The 14,652-nt window shown below is 43.4% G+C and overlaps 1 pseudogene across 1 annotated transcript in view; it reads left to right on the forward strand.

Moving 5' to 3' along the window:
• The first annotated feature begins 707 nt into the window (after nt 1-707).
• The window catches only part of LOC309366304 (vesicular inhibitory amino acid transporter pseudogene), a 33,255-nt pseudogene continuing 19,310 nt past the window's right edge, over nt 708-14,652 (forward strand). Inside the window, exon 1 of the transcript in view lies at nt 708-830. The product of the transcript in view is annotated as a vesicular inhibitory amino acid transporter pseudogene (transcript). The remainder of the gene's footprint in view (nt 831-14,652) is intronic.

A 14,652-nucleotide genomic window follows, 5' to 3' on the forward strand; every position in this document is an offset into this window, starting at 1 on the left:
AAGCAGCAGTTCAATAAACTAGAAATACTACCAGCGACTATAGAAATATTTTATTAAGAAATGTGCCTGATGGGGAGTAAAAAACCATCAGTTTCAGAGTCAATTCTCTAAGGGTGGCCTAGTCCATATTTTGGAGTGTAGTTTATAAAGGGTGTTTAGAATTGTTAAGATACTGCTGTTCTCTGCCCAGAGCTACAGTTTTCAGAGTGGTTTAACAATCAACTCTTCTTCCCAGGGAATTCTAGCTCTGTGAAAGCAATGGGATCTCCCAACAGCTCTCAGCACCCACAGTTTCCAGAATTCCTTGGCGGAGGGACTACGACTGTTTAAAGTGGTATGATACTGCATTAAATGTGGTGCCAGTGGGCCTATTACAGGTAATCATCACTTGCTAGATCATCACCTTGTCTTGGTGAGTGGGCTTGCACATTCCTATGACCCTTGTATGTGAAGCAGTCAGGAATCTCATACTCCCAGCAGGGTCACCCAAGGTGGTAAGGTCAAAGGGGAGGGCATAGACAAAGAATGATCCATGAAGTCCTAAACAGCAGAACAGGTGGAAGACAATAAGTGGTATGTTACAACAGCTGTGAAGGCGGATGAAGGCCACAGCAGATAAGAATCTACCAGTTGTCATGATACTCATGCCATCAGAATAGAGAAGGGGTGCCCAAACTTTTTTCAAAGCCAGATTTGATGAAGTGAACATGCGTGAGGGAGGGCCCACAAACGTTGTTGAGCTTTTACATCTACTGGTGGACCAGATTAGGCCCCCTGAACGGACTTTGGACATGCCTGGAGCAGAGCCTTACCCAGAAGGTTGTACATTGGTAAGTGTGCACTGATCTACACACATTCCAGGTATCTTTTTAAAAAGTACTGTGTTCAGTCAATTGTTTCTTTCCAAGGCCACACTATAACCCATTGGCAAGATATAGCCAAACAATGCATTTCTCTCCTATCTACTAAATCAAACATAAAATGATAAACTATGGAAGCTTTGTGTAATGGTTCTAGGGGGTTGCTCGTGCGTAACTTGCCACCACTCCTGGCTAGGTTGCCTGGTTGAACACTTTCTGTCTGGACAGCCTTTCACCCGTGGCTGTCTCAATCGCTGGCAGAATCTGTCAGTGGGTGTTTCTTGAACTTCTTCCAGCAAAGAAGTTCTTTGACGCCAAGTCTCCTCCTACTCTCCCTGCGCAGAAGTCTTCTGCGCAGGGAGGGTGTGGGCAGCGGAGTACCCGTGCTCTCCCCGCTGGTCTGCGGCGAGGAGTCCTGGAGCCTCCTCTCTGATTCCCCCATCTGCCCCCCTTCTCCACTGGTGTTACGCTGATTTCCTTCTCCAGCAGATGGGCTGCCTCTCTCCCTACTGGGACCCTCTCCGGCATCCCTCCGGAGCCTTCCCTCCACCTCTGGCTCCGATGGCAGTTCCCTGACACTTTGCTTCTGATGTAATTTAGTTTCTCAGTCAAGGGCGTTTAAATAATTCTTGTCTGTATTCCAATCTAATAAAAATGCTTTTTAAAATGCTAATTACGCATCTCACAAGATTATACCTTTCACATAGGACTTACCGGTACTCAGTGAATCAACCAAATGTGTTTTTTACCCTTAACAATATAAGCATCTTCCATAATGTCAATGCTTCGTCAGTAATAAAAAATAAAAAGCGCAGAATAATCACATTATATATTTCTCAAATTCCAGCTGTTTAAAACAGGAATGAAGTCAAGCCATCCTAAAGATGGGTGTCAGGAATTTAAACCATGGTAGAATTACCTGCTTATAGCTGCCATGTACAGGAAGCATATTTGTTGTTCTTCTACCACATGACAAAAATATTTTTAAGGCATTTCCTTCCAACTTTCTTAGAGTGCCACTGGCTTAGTTTAGGGTTGTTTTTACGTTTTAAATTTTTTATGTTCTCTGTTTCTCTTACTAAATGAAGGCCACTTCAAGGACCAGTATTGCACAGTACGCAACTGATAAATACCTGAAATGAAAATAATACTTCAGTGGAGAATTCTTCATCTGGCTGGAGAGGGGGAAAGACAAATGTAGGAACACTCTCAGGCACACAAAAGGATCATAGTTATCCGTTTCTTTGAAACGTGCTCAGATCCGACTTATGTGCTAGAATATAGATTTTGTATATATGAGGTACAGTGATTTGATATGATCTATTGTATTTCTATGCCACTTTACATTCAAATGAATCTCAAAGCGGCTTACAAACAATAACATTATAGAACATCACAGGACATCACAGCATAAATCACATAAAATAATACAATCTATAAAACACTATTAACAAAACAGCAACTAAAAATAGGCTAAATATCACAATTACAGCAAAACTCATAGTATATGATTAACAAATCAATAAAGCATTAATAAAACAAGATCAACATGAACAAAAAAGCAACTAAAAAAGAACAAGCTACTAAGTTCATACACACACTTAAGGCTCGTCATTTATACCCATTGTCAACAACAAAGAGGAAATGCGTCAAGCAAAAATTGTTTCTATTTTATGTAGCTAAATTTGAACAAACGATTACTTTTTACATGTTTTCACAGCAGTTTGTAAATTTTGACCTGGCTCAAGAGAACTGTTTTTTTAAGTATACCATGACTCACCCTAACAACTTTCCCAAACTATTAGTTTGCCACTGAAAACATATTAGAATTCCTTTTGGCAGCATCAGTCAATTTTGAGTGTTGAGGGCAGTAATTATTTTATGGTTTATAGTTGTTTGTAATGGAAGATGGGCTTGCATAATACCTAGCAATATATTCTGGCAGCAACTTGTAGCTGCCTCATGATTGACTGATCTATATAATGACCACAACTGGAAGGATTTGAATTGGAGGTGTTAGTTTGTAGGCTACTCACCCTCGATAATTTTGAGCAGTGCCTTGAGGACTACTGCAGAGAGTTCTTTTTGCATACACTGTGTGGACTGGTAGAAATGAATCTACTAAGGAGAATCTACCTCTATATAGCACAGCTGCTCTGTCAATGTACATCTTGAAAAATTCCCAAAGAGGAAATAATACATCTGCAGAATTAACTTCAGCAACAAACAGTCTCGTTTGTACAGGATATCTTGAATGAAGCAAATGTTTTCACCTCTTTTGGATCATTTTTGGAGATGGAAAGGTAGCCTATATACAGATGAAGAAAATGTAGATTTTGCCAGAGAGGATCAACTCAACAGGACCCATGATGTAGAGGGTGTTTGGTGCCCATTCCCAAGACCCAGATCACCAGACCCAGGCTTGCATGCAAAATGCTGAAGGTTCATCGATCACCACCTGGGAAGCTGGTTGTAACTATTCAGGTAACGCAATACTAAGACATCCTGCCCATCACCCATTCATCATTTTCTTAAACTGTTTTTTTCTTCACAGCCTTCTGAAGATTTCCATTTTCTTCTCAAAGTACAAAACAAAAGTGTAAGGCAATTATTACTTAATTAGTTATTGTAGCATTGGATTGTATATGCAAAGTTGAAGATGGTAGCATGAGTCTGCATTAATCCCTTGTTACTTTGTTCACTCGTTCTTCATTTCCTCTCTCTTTATTTTCCCCTTCATTGTTGGATTTGAAATTGCAAATTCCTTGAGACAGGGTCCCGTCTTTCTTTCCTTTTGTTGTATACATTCCTTGTGTTGCATACATTTATGGGTCTATCTAAATAACAATAATAAATAATAAAGATTTGAAAGTGCCTTTATCTAGGCTTCCTAAATTTCAAGCAAAACAGCATCATGGAAACACCAGGAGTCACCTTATATGGAGTCAAGTGGTCTATCTAGCTCAGTCTTGTCTACACTGACTGGCAGCAGCTTTCCTAGATTTCAAACAGCATTCTTTCCCAGTCCTACCTGGAGATGACGTCATCATGGGCATGCAAAGTAGATGATGTACCATTTGGCTGCAACATATACATCATTGATGTACACAGCACCCACATGTACAGAGCTGTTGATCCACTGTATTTGGATTATTTGATTTAATGAGATTTAATGGGCTAAATTCAAATATTCTGGCTTTATTGGTGTTGCTGCAGAAATGGTAGTAGCACTGAATTGAAGAAGTGCATCAAAAACAATAAAAATGTGATCAGTTACTGCTGTACATTCATATACCTATATTTCATATTAAATCTTGTTAGGAATTGGAAAGGCTTGGGTCTGTATGATTGCAACAGCCAAATGTCAGAAAGAGGGAAAACATGAGAGGTTGGCAAAATTTAACTTGGATGGCTCTTAAAGGGATTCTAAACATGGAGGGAAAATATAAAGGTATTTAAGAACTTCTTTCCTTCTCTGCACTTCTTTCCTTTGAAGGCAAAGCAGTTCATATTTCTTTTGATATTTAATTGAAGTTTCAGGAAAAAACTATTGTGTATTTTACTGCCAATGCAGTTTAAAAAACAAAACAAAAACCCCCACCAGTTGATTTTCAAAAAAAATCGTCCCGTTGCAAAAAACATACAGTTCAAATAAAAGAAATTCATTTTACAGCTGCAGTTTCTTTATCAGTGTTCTTATGTAGCATGCAGGAAGTTTCTTAAGGAACTTGAAAAGCTTGAAAGCTAAAGGTATTCAGTTCATAATATATGTTTGCTCCAGTAGTCAGAAAGAAGTCCCATAAAAAAGTTGAGATGCCCTTTGTTTTGCCTGCTCTACTTTGAGCATACCACACAAAATGTCCATCATAACTTAAATACAGGTTAGAAGTTTTGAATATTTTGGAGCTAAGATGCTATCATGCCAGTATTAATCTTTTGCTTTTATAAGACCCCAAATACCCAACCCAATTCCAAAAAATAGAACTGCTGCATGGAGATGTGCCATTCAGACTGAAAGTCTTGCTTGGGAGCAAATTTCATAGAAATCCCATAAAACTGACTTGCAAGTAAACATGAATGTAGGACTGAGCTACAAACCATTGATAAAGGATAAAATTTATTACACCATCAAGCACATCAGAGATCTCTTGACCAGTGAGATGTCATTGTGCATATTTGAATCCTGACATAAGGCATTGGTTCAGTTGGGAATATTGTCTGCACAACACAAGGTGTCGTATTAACACTGAGTGTGAATAGGTAGTAGAAATCAGTACATAATTTCTAAGGCGTGCTGGGTGCCTGGGTCTCAAGTGGTGGCAACTTAAAGTGGCCATGTGGAGAAGCAACAGAACAAACAGTTCAAAGATTGACTTCCTCCTTAATGCCCATTATGTTCAGGTTTATTTCATAATAGTTGCACCCAAGTGTGGGGGCTTTTAGCTACTGTTATAAATGCCCCTTTCCTCTCTCATCCAAATGTTCCTTTCTCATCCAAACAATTCCTGTGTATCATGACACTCTAGAAGCCATGAGAACTGTATTTCTCACCATTCTTAATACTCAAGAGCCTGTCGCAGCAGTGTTTTGGATGTAAAAGAGGTCACTACTTGCGGAAAGTGTTGGGGCAGAAGTAGGTCTTCTGGTCATCAATGGTTTTCATGAGAAGTTGGAGAGCTTTTCAGATCCTGTTATGCTCCCGGTGCCAAAAGTACAACAATGTCTAGGCTTTGGACTGGTCTTGGAAAATGCTTCTCCCATTCCACAGTTTTGAGAAATGAGCTGCAGATTCTGAACCAAGTGAGGGGAAGCATGCTCATCATTTATCACTAGCCTGCCCACAAGTTGTGTCCTTCAAGGTGAAAACCTCCCCACCCCTAGACTTGTGGGGCTTGCTTGAACAAATAGTGGTTGGTATGGTGGGTCACTGCTGCAAAATTTCCTTCCTGGCATGGTGTTGCTGCAGCTCACCTGGAGGGTACAGGCAACACAGCCACATGGTTAGGACTAGGGATGTCAGAGAAGTCCAATGAAAAGCAGGAGGCGAACTTGCCAATCTTCATTTATTCTTTCCATGCCCAGAAAGGAAGTCAATCCAGCAAATATGATTGGTATTTGCTGCTGCTGTGGTTTTCAGGCTGCAAATGATATGTAATTGATTGGGTTTTCCCCCTCATTTGCATTGTGTTTCTGTTGCATTGAAATGAATGGGGTGGAATAAAATGAGATCTTTTTATATATTTTGCATATTTAATTATGTAAGCTGCATACTTTTGTCACAATGGACAGTGAGACAAATAATGTAGTTTTTGGAAGAAGACAAAATGCAGCAGAACAGAAACAGTATTGTTATTATTTAATTTACTACCCTTCCTTCACCCTTAGCTCCAGTGGTGGTTACAACCATTTAAAAGACAATTTAAAAGCAGTTTTAAAAGTTACAATTTAAAATATGCAATCTCAAAAAAGGATGGGTCCTGATAATAGAAAATAAATGATTTTATAAAACAAGAAGATTTTAGAAAAAGGACTATATTCAGAAGCTTGTTGTCAGCTGCTTAGAGTATTCTTCAGCAGAGTAATAATAGTTCTTTGTATGCCAAACTGAAATGTATAGTTTGCAGGTGTAATATTTGTCAGCTGTTTAGAACATTACAACAATAATTTTTGTGTTATATGGTTCTTTGTAAGTCTTGCTGAGTTGTACAGTTTGCAATTGTAATAATATTTTGCCTACTTAATTGAAAACTTATTATCAATATGCTGTTCTTTACAATTGTGTGCTCTTCAGCATTTTTTTGTGAGGGTCCTGAAAATACACATTTTTGGTTTATGTAGAAGCACCTGATGAGCAGATAGCCAAGGCATTAATACAGACTGTCTGGCAAATATTGGGGGTGGGGCAGAGAAGAGAGGTATAACGATATAAATATGGTCTATTTCCCTGTTATGCAATCTGACAGCAAATCTACTGACTCATTTGATTCTTTAGAAGCTCCAAGCTGTCACAGAGCCACACAAGCCAGTTCCTCTTTTTCAAAGCTTCCACTGCACCTTAGTTGTAAAGAGATGGGAGTAGTTGGAAAGGAAGGGCAAACCTAGCTACTGTCATCTCTTCCTTGTTCTCCTGAGCAACGTGGGGTCAAACCTATGATTCTGCTAAAGCTGGCAGCCAACTCTGGCACTGCCAAAGGCACAAAACAGCAACAAGAAGACACCCCAGATGTATTTCACTGTTATGAGAGTGTAATAAAGCTTGACAATGTTATATCTCACATACCTGCCTGTTTCCATATGGGTTAGTGTGTGTGTGTGTGTGTGTGTGTGTCTTTTTCTGTAAGACAAAAACATTTCCCACTTGCTCTTCATTTAGAGGATCCTGCTTTCCTTTTGAAAGCAATGACAAATATGGGATGATGATGGAAAAGCCTGTGTGAAATAATGAATTGGAACTTCGGGGTGGCAGGGAAAGTCTTTACGGACCTTAGAAGAATGATTAAAGCAATCAGACTGCTCTTTACTGGTGGAAACCGAGTGTAACAAATGAGAACGACACAGTCGTTTTGCCCTAGCCGGAGGAAAGGGCAACACTGTTTTGCATGGCAATTAGAGGTAGCAGTTCTGAGCTACATTTGAAATCACTCAAAAGAGCTATTAGAAAAACATCAAATTGGAAAAAGTTTGATAATCTGGATTGTTTGGGAGGTAAAGGGGGTGAAAGGTTTCATCGTGTTGGGTCCATATGGAATAAAAATGTATTCTAATTATATTCTGCATTGGGTATAAATTATTTCCAGTAAGCCCTTTTCCCTTAAGCTGAATTGCATACAATTTTGATGGCATTTATTTATTTTTAAAGATCCAGACATTTACTTTTTCTAAAGAAATATATTATATTCTTCTTTTGCACATGCAGGTGACCAAGGCCTCAATGCACAGCCCTGGCCTGACAATTATAGCTTCCATGTTGATAGGTGCAAGGAGAGGGGTCATCCTGCATCCCACCCCGATACTTTTAGTAAATAACATTTTATTGCTTTGGTATTTTAAACTTTTGTATAGCTTTTTCTTTTTCCCCCATGGCAAGTCCCTTTGACACAATTTATGTAGTAAGCAATGAATAAATGTAATGAACAACAGCAATATAGATCTCCAGAGTTTCTGAGCTTCTGACCCTACCTGCCTGCAGACTGTCTCGCCAGAGTGGTGCATGCTCTAGTTATCTCTCGCTTGGACTACTGCAATGCGCTCTATGTGGGGCTACCTTTGAAGGAAACTGCAATTAATCCAGATACGGCAGCTAGACTGGTGACTGGGAGTGGCTGCCGGGACCACATAACACCGGTCCTGAGAGGTCTGCATTGTCTCCCAGTACATTTCCAAGCACAATTCAAAGTGTTGGTGCTGACCTTTAAAGCCCTAAATGGCCTCGGTCCAGTATACCTGAAGGAGCATCTCCACCCCCATCGTTCAGCCCAGACATGGAGGTCCAGCGCCGAGGGCCTTCTGGCGGTTCCCTCATTGCGAGAAGCAAAGCTACAGGGAACCAGGCAGAGGGCCTTCTCGGTAGTGGCACCCGCCCTGTGGAATGCCCTCCCATCAGATGTCAAAGAGGAAAACAACTATCAGACTATTAGAAGGCATCTGAAGGCAGCCCTGTTTGGGGAAGCTTTTAATGTTTAATAGATTATTGTATTTTAATATTCTGTTGGAAGCCACCCAGAGTGGCTGGGGAAACCCTGCCAGATGGGTGGGGTATAAATAAATTATTATTATTATTATTATTATTATTATTATTATTATTATTATTATTAATTTATTTAGAAAGGGATCTAGGGAGTTATTGGCTAATCCACCTACTTCCAGGAGCACTATTTAGCAAATGTGCCCCAGCACCACTCCTGCCAGTTTGCCCATCAAACTCTGACTTCACCACCACCTTCACCTTCAGAGAAGCAGTAACGATGCCACTTTCAGGATGCTTTTGCTGCAGCCCCACTGGGCAAGCCTCTTCTTCTCACTTCCTTGTAAGCACTTAAGACGGCTTTTTATTTTTATTTTTTATCAGCTTCAGTAAAAGATTGCGCACCTCCCCAAAAGTGAATGGAACTCAAGGTGACCCAAATGGCACTCACCAGTCACAAACGGAAGATGCTACATTGTTCATGAGCTCTGGGAGCATGTCTGTGGCTTTTCTTTCTGTTGCTCACATCAGGGGAAGTGAGTCAGATAGATGGGAACAAGTTTGCCCGTATGAAAATGAATGGGGGGAAGAATCAGTGGGAACTGATGTGTTCATCATAGTCAAACCTGTCCTATCCCAAAGCTCCTTTCCATCAGTTTCATCAGCCTAATGGGCTGTAAAGTGCCTGCATATCAGATGGTGGCACTCTGTCAGGGGGGCCCCTTTAAACTGCAATGCTCAATGCACGATGGGATTTAAAAATACCACTTCTACACAAGACTTTTATTTTTTTAATGTGACAGCCCTCTTTGCATTAGTAAAACTTCAGCAACATCTTGTGACAACCCTACCATGAAAACATTGTTACGATTGTATAGAAGGCCTATGCACCCAGATTTTTCTCCTCCTGCTTGCAAAGCAGACCTTAAATATCTCACATAACTGGTTTGTGTAGCTAGCCTTTATGTAGTTATTCTTAGCAACAGTAGCTAAGTCACTGCAGTGCGTAATGGCAAGGCACCAAAATATTGCTTGCTTTTTATATTATATCAGTGAATGCCTTGTGCTCACTGAGAAGGAGAGTCTCATTGTTGCTGTTTGTTTAATTGCTACACTTACATGTTGCACACATAATCATTAACATGCTCACCTCTCTCTTTACACATATATACAGTCTGACCATAGGATGGAAGATTCAGGTCATTAATACTCTAACAGATACTGCTACTGTTTTGGGGTAAGGGGCTTCCCAGCGCCATAGCACTTGATTCTCACAGAGAGCAAAATCAGGCCTCTGTGTGTTCCCAGCTCCAGCTGCAAGATTAGACTGGCCATTCTTACAGTCAGGTCTTTCAAGGCCATTTAAAAGCCTTCAGTGAGGAAGCCTAGTGAACATTCTGTGTGAGGGAGTTCCATAATGACAGAGCCAGACACTGAGAGGTCCCGTCTTGGACCTACCAGCCTGGTGGACCTCATGGGCAGGCTGGCAAACAGGGCCTCCACAAATGAACTGAAGGGCTTGGTGGGCTCAGAAAAAATAACCTGGTGCCAACCCATTTCGGGTAGCAACCAGCACTTTGAATTGGCCCTGTGAGCACATTCAAGACTGAGTTCTAAAACAAATTATTCAAGAGCGCAGGCCAGTGCAAAACCGCAGCGCAGATGTAACACTAAACCATAGTTTGTACTATGTGATTGAGCTTTGTCTCCATCTGTCGTGCACCTGGATTGTCTTTCTTACTTCTGGATTGGCAGCAAAACATTGTTTAGCCCTCTTCCAGGGCTAAGGTGCTGTATTCAGAAAACAGGTCAAGGAGCGGTGGGAATAAGAATGCTTATTCTGCCACCATTTCCTTCCATTCATGGAGAGCAACTGTGTGAGGTGGGGGACCTCCTATATCTATAGAGTCCACTCACATTTTGGAATCTTGGATACTCAGGACTCCAAAACACAGGGAGTCTCCACAAATGTCCAAGGCTCTCCACTTCACATAGTTGCTATCCAAAAGTTGAGGGCAATGAGAATTAGGACCCTCATATCTCCACTGTTCATCCTCTCATGGTTGAAGGGCTTTTTGCTCGTTGGGGCATTAACTGCAAACTATGGTTTGCTACTGCTGGGACGCGGGTGGCGCTGTGAGTTAAACCACAGAGCCTAGGACTTGCTAATCAGAAGGTTGGCAGTTCAAATCCCCGCGATGGGGTGAGCTCCTGTTGCTCGGTCCCAGCTCCTGCCAATGTAGCAGTTCGAAAGCATGTCAAAGTGCAAGTAGATAAATAGGTACCGCTCCGGCGGGAAGGTAAACGGCGTTTCCATGTGCTGCTCTGGTTTGCCAGAAGCGGCTTAGTCATGCTGGCCACATGACCCGGAAGCTGTACGCCGGCTCCCTCGGCCAATAAAGCGAGATGAGCACCGCAACCCCAGAGTTGGCCACAACTGGACCTAATGGCCAGGGATCCCTTTACCTTTATGGTTTGCTACTAGCCCTGAACTAAGTGAGGAAATCAGTGTGTACAGGCCTTTGCCCACCCTGCCCTCAAAAGAAACACACACATTCCACATTCATTCTGCAAGGAAAATGTTCTAGCACCCTTTCCTTTTGACTCAGACTTTGATGCCTCCCAATTTATATAGAAACAGACACAGAGAAATAAATTGATGTTTTTTTCTGCCTCCCATTCCTGACTGATCCCTGCCTTTCAAGGCCATTCCATAGATTACATATATTATGTCTGCCTAACTGAGGCATTTGTCTTTTTCCTTTGAGATGTGCATTTTCATGTAGTCTTCAAGTGAAAGCCATAATTACAATTCTCTCGTTTCCCACGTGTAGCCTGCAAGCGATGGTGCTAAGAATGAGGGGAGAAAAGAAAAGTAACCTTCATTAGTCAGTACATCTAGGCTTCTGATAACTATTGAGGAGGGGATGTCTCGGTACACAGTTGTCTGAGATTGAAACTTTTAACTGTCAAAACTACCTTTACTCTCCACTTCATTCTTTGTGTAAATTATTTTCTTTAACGTACAGCCTTTGAGAAATCTTAGCGGCGCTTGGAGGGAAACAAGGCAAAAAGAATATAGATGCTGGGCCTCCGTGACTGACAGCCTAAGGCTAAAAACTTTTTTACAGCCAAAAGCTTTTCCTACACAGAAACATATTTCTCCTCAGATATCAGTGGGTACTGGGCAGTGACCGTACTTTTAAGCCAAGGAAGAGTGACCCCTAGTGTTTACAAAGAGAGATTCAGAAATCCGGCCCCACTTTCTAATGGTTTTGAGACTAAAAACGATATATGTTAATTATCCCATTGCATAATATTGACATTTATAGCACAGAGGTATCCAAAAGACTGTGTTCTCCCTTGCCAAACATACCATAGTTAATCTATCATGCACCACTAGGTGTGTAAATCCAACAAATGGCACACTTTCTCTTTGGAAAAAGCACAATGCTTTGCTTGAATGAGCAAATAGACCTATTCCAGAAGACCAAATGCCCTAAACACTGATTACACAGAGTACAGAGGATGACAAATCACACCCTAAGTCTCAGAGGTAGTGAGCTGCACAGAATGTTTGCACCTGGAGCTAAGCGGAGAAAATAAACCTTTCCTTCTGCCACATTCCTTGCAACAGGGGAAAGGAAGAAGAAAAGAACATAGCTATCTTAAGTGACATCACTTCTGAGAAAAGGCACATGCAGGAAATGATCTAGCCAAAATCCCATTCATTTCAGTGGGTAGGAATTAAGCAAATGTTTCCTGCGTTACACACTCTCAGACGCAAATCAGCAGGAATTAAAAAATGCATCACCCTCCCCACTTTTAACCAGTAATCAGCTTAATCCTCCCAAATGCTAGACTGTTCTCTTCCTTTTGCCAAAAACCTATGTTTGTCACTGGAAACGTGTGTCAGGAATCCAAACTTGTACCGTTGCCTCAAGAATGAACATGCATATTTTTGAAAAGTAATTGTCACGGCCACCCAGGACTGGTCCCAGCTCACAAGAGACCTCACTCCGTTGCAGCTTATTTACAGGAAAAGTTTATTGAAGATTTCTGCTTCTCATACAGTTCAGCATTGTGGCCGTACGTCTGCCACGTTAGACCGCTGAAGTCCCCTCTGACTCCTCCCCTCTTCCGCACCAACTTAATAGCCTGGCTCTAGACCACCTCTTCCTCTCCTTTCTTTTCCGCAGGGTCTTCCTGCCCCCCTGGGTTCCCTCTCTCCGTGACTCGCCTGAGGCTGAATCCTCTGCCGCCTCTTCCCCCCTCTTTCTGGCTTTAGGGCCGGGCTCCTCCCCTGAGCTCTCTCCACTTCCGCGCGCCTCTACGTTTGAACTTGGCGCGCGTACGTTGCTGCTGACCTTTCTTTCGACCGCTACACCACCCCCTGCTCTGCTCTCCACCCTTTCCGGCTGAACACCCTGCTCCAACCCCCTCTCTCTGTTCTCTCCTAATCCTGCTCCCTCCGAGAGGCTGACGACTCCACCCCCTTTACTCCGTTCCGGCTGAGACGTCTCTTGCTTCCTCTGTCTTCCACTGGGCTCCTCTCCGCTTCTCCCTTCTCCTCCCCTTTGCTTGATTAAGGTAACCCCCTTTTGAGAATCCTCTGACTCGCTGCTCAGACTCGTGGATTCCCTCAGAATTCCGTCATCTTCTTCCTCATCCTTCTGCCCCTCCTCCCACTCGCTCTCCGTCTCCTCTGTCATCTCCTCCTCTCTCCCAGAAACCCTGACATCCATCCCCCCCTCGAAGCCCCCCCTTCCCCCCTCCCGCTCGCCGGGGACCGGTTGTGGAAACTGCGGCTCTTCGGGGGTAGGCTCAGGATACAGGTCGTCTACGTCAATGTTCTCTGCTGGCAGTTCTGTGTAAGCGTATTCGAAGTCGGGTTCTTCCCCCAAATGCTTCTCAGTCTCTGCTTCCATCGCTACTTCCTCCGGTGCTGCCCGCCAAGGACCTATCAGCCACCTCTTACGCCATTCCTCCTCTGGCTGCTCCTCCCACCAATAAGGGGTTTCCGTGTCCACCCCCGAGCACGATCCCCTGGGCGGGCTTGATTCTGGTGTTCTTTCCTCGGGGGAAGAGAAACCCCTGAACGTGCTATCTGACAATGTGGGTGTGAAAAGCCAGTCATCAAAGTACTCAGCTGGCATGGGTCTATGTGGGAAAAGTGCATGGAACTCTTCTTTCAAAAGGGGTTCGTCTAACTCGTAGCCTGGCACCCAACTATTAGCAGCGGCTGGTGTGCCCTCCCTGGCGAGAAAATATTCAACTCCCTCCTCCCCCCATCTCGAGTCCAGTATCTCTGTGACCTCGTTAAGAGGTCCTGGTCTTGGCGATTCCCCCCTCTCAGGCGCCCTCCTACGTGGCTCTGGGGGTGCTCCTGACTCTTGAAACCTGTGTGGGGTTTTGTAGGGAGTGAGCACCGACCTATGAAAGACCGGGTGCACCCTGGAACCTTCCGGAAGAGCTAGACGAAAAGCCACCGGATTGATCTTAGCCTCAACTTGATATGGCCCTAGCTGCCTGTGTCCTAACTTCTTCTTGGCCAATGACCTGGCCGGCATCGCGTGGGCTGCTAACCACACCCAGTCCCCAACCTGGATGTCCTCTCCCGCCCTCCTGTGCTTATCGGCCTGCACCTTATACGCCTGTTTTGCCAGCTCCAAATGTCTCCGCAGCTCCTCGTGCACCTCTTGCAACTCCGCTGCAAACTGGTCGGCATCTTGAGGCCCCCCCCCTCCTGGTGCCGCAAATCTCGGGAAGGTTCTGGGATGACGGCCATTGTTCGCGAAGAAAGGCGTCACCCCGGTGGAAGCGTGTTTCGTGTTGTTGTAGGCGAATTCAGCCATCGGCAGATAGTCCACCCACGCCGCAGGTCGCTGGTTGGCGTAGCACCGCAGGTACTGCTGCATGATCGCGTTGACCCTCTCCGCTTGACCGTTGGTTTGTGGATGCCTCGCCGATGTCAGGTTGATTTTGACGTGCAAGATGCCCAGAAGCTTTCGCCAGAAAGTGGAAACAAACTGGCGCCCCCTGTCGGACAAGACGGACTGCGGAAGTCCATGCACTCTGAAGACGTGATCGATGAAGAGCTTTGCGGTC

The sequence above is a fragment of the Podarcis melisellensis genome, assembly GCF_964234715.1.
Source record: "Podarcis melisellensis genome assembly, chromosome: 3".
NCBI lineage: Eukaryota > Metazoa > Chordata > Lepidosauria > Squamata > Lacertidae > Podarcis > Podarcis melisellensis.